Below are 6,005 nucleotides of genomic sequence, written 5' to 3'. Positions count from 1 at the left end.
AGACTTTATAAATTCACTTTAAAGTCAACATTTCTTTCATTGGGACCTATTTTTTCGTTTGTTTGTATTTTGTGCTACACCTGGTGATGCTCAGGATCCTAGCTCTGTGCTCAAGGATCACTCCTGGTGTTACTGGGGGGGGGGGGGGTGGCGGGGACCATATGTGGTTTCACCACATATAAGGCAACACCTTAACTTCTGTACTATATCTCTGATCCTCATTGGGACCTTTTGTGTGTTAGTAAACAGCACTGAGATTTTTCCTTACAATATGACTTTAGTCATTTTCTCAAAATACGGTGACATGTTTGTACCATGGAAATATCTTTGCTATGTCAAAACTTGTGGCAATATAGGAATGTGTAATGAACAAAAAGGAAATGTTTTTTTAAAATTTTTATTAGTGAAACACCGTGAGGTATAGTTGTAGATTTACAATTTTTTGTGCTTGGGTTTCGATTATACAATGATCAAATACCCATCCCTCCACCAGTGCCCATTTTCCACCACCATGGATAATATCCCTCCCACCCCCATCTCCCCCATCCCACCCTGCCTCTGTGGCAGGGCATTCCCAAAAAGGAAATGTTTTAAAGCAATTTCATGCTATAGTAATAAACAATGACAAGTGAATATAAAATTGTAGAATTTTTCTGAACTAAATATTTAAAAAATTGAATAGGAAAATGGTTATAAATATTAAGTTGAAGTTAAGTATAATAATATTCATATACGTAAAATTTGTAAATATTTTCTGATAATTCTATTTTTGGAAAAGCTATGAAACAATGAGAATTTTTATGTATTATAGAGGATTATACGTTGCTAAAATGACTTTTCATAACAACACGGTATAACATGATTCAAGTAAAGAATGGTATTCCAAGATCCAAGATCCTTAGTTGTTTTCTCATTGTATATAAAAGAATACATATAGTATATAAATACATATAGGGCTGGAGCGATAGCACAGTGGGTAGGGTGTTTGCCTTGCACGCGGCTGACCCAGGTTCGATTCCTCTGTCCCTCTCAAGCTACCGAAAGTATCCTGCCTGCAGGGCAGAGCTTGGCAAGCTCCTCATGGCGTCTTCAATATGCCGAAAACAGTGACAACAAGTCTCACAATGGAGACATTACTGGTGCCCACTCGAGCAAATCGATGGAGCAACGGGATGACAGTGACAGTGATACAGTGATGCATGTGTATGCATATATATGTTTATATAATCATTGTTCTTAAGGGATTGAGAAATCATCAAAATGTTCATGAGTAATAAAATAATTATGAATTATTGTCATAATATGAATCAATGTATGAATCAAAGTATTGAATGTGATAATATGAATCAAAATAATGAGTCAATTATGGCTGTCAACACAATGAAATAGCATATTATTTTATTGTATAAATAGTATTTTATTATATAAATAATATATTAGATGTAACATTGTATGTTAGATAACATATTAGATGCAATAATATATTGCATTCAACAATGAAAAGAATATAACAGAACCATAGATTGTTTTTTAATTATTATTTTATTTTAATGAATCACCATGAGATGCAGTTACAGACTTACAAACTTTTGTGTTTACGTTTCAGTCATACAATGATTGAGTACCCATCCGTCCACTAATGCCCATTCTCCACCACCAGTGTTCTCAGCATCCCTCTCACATTTCCCCCATTCCCCCCCACCCCCTGCCTCTGTGGCAGGTGAATTCCCTGTTTACTCTCTCTCTTTCTCTCTCTCTCTCTCTCTCTCTCTCTCTCTCTCTCTCTCTCTCTCTCCTTTAGGGTGTTGTGGTCTGCAATGCAGGTATTAAGTAGTCATCATGTTCTGTCTATAGTCTACTCTCAGTAGATTGTTTGTTTTTTTGGGCCACATCTGGCTGTGCTCACGGCTTACTTCCTGTCTGCACTCAGGCACTGTGCTCAGGAATCAGTCTGAGGAGGAATTGGGGACCAGTATCAAACCCAGTTCAGTTGTGTGCAAGGCCAAGAGCCTTTCCCTCTGTATTGTCGCTCTGGCCCCAGATCTATAGAATGTTTTGCATGACGTTTGGGTATGTTTGTACATGTGTAATGCTATTTGACTACTTTAATAAAATAACCACTTGGTCACAGGACCTTAAAAATGCAAATAAGCAGATGTGAGAATTTTGCTTACAACTATGAATACCAAAATAATGATTGCATAATTCTATTTAGCAGATTTACACTAAAATAAAGAGCAAGAAAACCAAACCAAGCATATTTTGTCTTTTCTATTTTGGGTTTTGATTTTTGGGTCATACCAGTGATACTTAATGGATACTCCAGGCTTGCTACTTGGTAATCTGTCCTGGTGGTCCTTACGAGACCATGCTGTGCTGAAGCCTGAGCCCAGGCCTCCTAAATGCATGCACACTAGCATATCTCCCAGGCCCAACTCACATTAGAGAGTTATGAATAAGTTTTTTCTAAGCCTGCTAGCAAGGATAGAGAGATAAACGTAGATAATCTTTCTTAAACTGATTTTGTGCCTGGTAACTAAAAGATGCTACTTGCTTCCATAATGGCGAGATTTGTCTAAATATGTTTGTGTGCAATTGTCTAAATAAGATTTGTCTAAATAAGTTTGTAGACAATTATGTTATAATAGGTATTAGTTTTTAGGGGGTATTGATCTTCTTGGGACTCCCTAGAAAATCTAGGATGTTTTCGAGAGCAAAATCTTGGATTCCTTTCCAATAAATCTTATATTAAAATTAGAAATGGAGTGATGAGATTAAAAATTAAAAATTCTGGTGAAAATTCACTTGATTATATAGACTGTGTTCTATATGTTTCTAATGTCTGAGTTGAGGAGCACATGTTATAAAAGATTAAACAAAGAAGAGAATGGAAATATTTACTGTCCTTATTTGCCTGCTGACAAATGGAAGTTCAGCGTCCACTCAAATGTCAATGAAATATGGGATATGAAATACCCCAGTCTGTGGAAAGAATGCACAGTACAATAAAAGAAGTCTATTTGAGCTGGTAGGAAATATTAAATTTTTTTTTTTTTGGTTAAAACAGCATTGCTTCCATTGTGAGCATACTTTGTTGCTTTCCTTGTGACATCGGTGAGAGAATTGAAGGAAAAAACACAAGTATTCCATACCTATTCCAAGATCAACTTCACATACACAAGGTCAAGAAACCAACACTCAAGATTTAGATGGTGCTCTTCCATCCTACAAGATTTAGATGGTGCTTGTCCCATCCCTGCCCAGACAAGATGAATTTACTAGGGTTCATTCTTCCCATCCTAGTAATAGCACAATTTGTTCTAGGAAGTTTTCCAATGCCTTCACAGTGCTGGTGAACTGCATAGATTGGACAAAGATACAAAAGATCTCCTCAGTGGATCAAATGCTCACATTTCAGTCTTTAGATCTGGTTTTCCTTAGGTAATATTAATACACTGACATAAAACTGTCTTTAATTCAGTCTTTAATTCAACTTCAATTTAATTTAATGACACAGTTTGAATGCTTTTGGGATTACTGGTTATATTTCTTGGACATCAACCACTCATTTTCGCATCTAACTTATCACCAGCCTCAGTATAAATATACTGAGAATTAAAGGTGTAGTTCTCATCATACTTCTGAAGATTGGTCTGTTTGGTTTCTTGACTTGCAGAGGATATGCTGATGAAAGAAAATGAAGGAATATCACTGGTAGACCAGAAAAATTGTACAGTTTCTAATTATACTATACATTTGGTAGTTAACTGCGTATTTTTTTACCCTGTCCCTGGTATTTCTTTTCTCCCCACCTCCCCAGCTCCTTTTGGGTAAAACAAGATAACTTTTATTGAAACCTATTTAGAAAAATATGAGGGGAGAATGAGATGTTCAAGAGACAATAGGGGCTTCTCCAAAGTGAAAATAAGCAAGCAAAGAAACAGAGACAAGCAAGCAAGATGATGTGCCCAAGGGAGAGCATGGGCTAGAAGAGCCCAATATTTCTTGTGATGCTGATCATTCCCTTGTGGAAACTTTCTAAGAAGATGTAGCTCAGTAGCGAGAATGCCAAGATCCTAAGACCAAGGTCCATATCACAGCCGTACAAGACAGTGACCTCCCTTCTCATATGATTTGTCATTTACTTCCTTGAAATAACCATCTCATTTTGGAATTTTAATAGGCTGCTAACAGACTGGTTCTTATACTTCGCAATACTCTTTTAATTTTTTTAAAAAATCACCCATTCATCTAGGTTTGGGGAAGTAAGTGGCTGAGACAGGACTTTCTCTGTTTGGCAGCTGAAGTGTTGTCTGGGAAAAAGGAAGATGGAACACAGAATATTTTTCAGAGTTCGCACATGGCAGACATACCTGTAAGGAAGACTGGGAGCTACAGCTTCTTGACAGCCCAGAAATCAGAAAAGAAGAGGAACTTGAGCCCTGGAAGTTGGATGGCCTGAGAAACTTTTCAATCCTGATAGTCTGTGATTGTGAAATAGAAGCTGTTATTTTTAATTAACTCATACTGTAGCGAGTTTATCTCACTTTGAGAATTTCAACGTAAGTATAAAGGGCTACTCCACTCCTCTAATACTTAGCCTTGCTTACCATACACAAAGCCATTTCAGAAAAGCAAAGCTGTTGCCAGTAACTTTCTGTTGAACCAGATAACCCCCATTTATGGGAATCAGCCGAAAACGCAGAACTACTCTCATCCATTTATGGGGACCAGTCGAAAAAGCAGAATTAACCCTGCATGAAGTCGGCGGAGATAACAACCGAACCAATCAAGGAAAAGATCACTAGGGAGTGGCACAAGATGGTTAGGAAAGCCTCTTGTGTTTTTAGAGTATAAAAGGACCCTGGAAACAAGGGGGGGGAGTGGCTCTCCTACTGGAAGAGATGGCCCTGACCTCTCAGCCTTCTCAGGTTTTTCAGCTTTCTGAACTCAATGCTTGTTTGACCTGTGCCAAATAAAATTTTAAAACACAGAGCTCATTAGCTCATTGATTTGTGCGATCTTTAGGACATCCAACCCTAACAGTAAATTTGTATCAAGTTCTTTTTTCTATTCCTTCACAAACTGTAAAGAAATCCAATTCACATTTAATGTTCCTATATTCATAATCGTAATTGGTTCCTCACTATAGAATCTTTTTACCTGCCCCATATGCATTTCATGTTTTGCTCTTAATTTTTATTGCAGCTTTTGTATTATCATGCTGAAGCTGTAGTTATTTATTCTAAGACTTGGATGTGAATTTTGGTAAACATTTTGGATTTGGATTTGGATTGGGATTGACAGTGGTGGCACAGTAGCACTGTCCTCCCGTTGTTCATCGATTTTCATTGATTTTTCTCGAGCGGGCACCAGTATCGTCTCCATCAGGAGATTTGTTGTTACGGTTTTGGGCATATTGAATATGTCACAGGTAGCTTGCCAAGCTTTGCTGTGCGGGCAGAACACTCAGTAACTTGCAAGAATCAAACCCAGGTCAGCCACATGCAAGGCAAACACCCTACCCGCTATGCTATTGCTCTGGCCTGGTAAACATTTTATTATATTTAAATTATTAAATTTCATTAACTTTTTATAACCATATTTAGTCAACAAAATTACTTGAGAAGTAGAAGGACATTTTTGAAGAGAAAAATGAATTATGTTAACTCTCTTATCAAGAGATCTATTCAAAATATAAAATATTTGCATTATGTTTGGCTAAGGATATGAAGCACAGAATACATTTCTCTTATATTTACCTATTGACATATTTGACCTTACCCTTTTTAGTGATTAGCAACAGCAGAAATTTGCAGTTGGTGGAGTAAGGTTGTTGACAAGGGTAAGTGAACATTATTGAAATTTATTCTGGAAATTAAAAGAGTTGATGTTAATAAAAACATATGGATGCTTTGTATCTCTTAATAGAACAATTTGATTTCATGCTGGAATTACAGTTCAGTGAGAATGAACTATCTTTTTAATGAAGGTTTCTGAAACTA

Source organism: Sorex fumeus, unplaced genomic scaffold (genome assembly GCF_029834395.1).
Source record: "Sorex fumeus unplaced genomic scaffold, SorFum_2.1 ptg000003l, whole genome shotgun sequence".
Lineage (NCBI taxonomy): Eukaryota > Metazoa > Chordata > Mammalia > Eulipotyphla > Soricidae > Sorex > Sorex fumeus.
The sequence above is the reverse complement of the archived record's forward strand: the minus strand, read 5'-3'. Positions refer to the sequence as shown.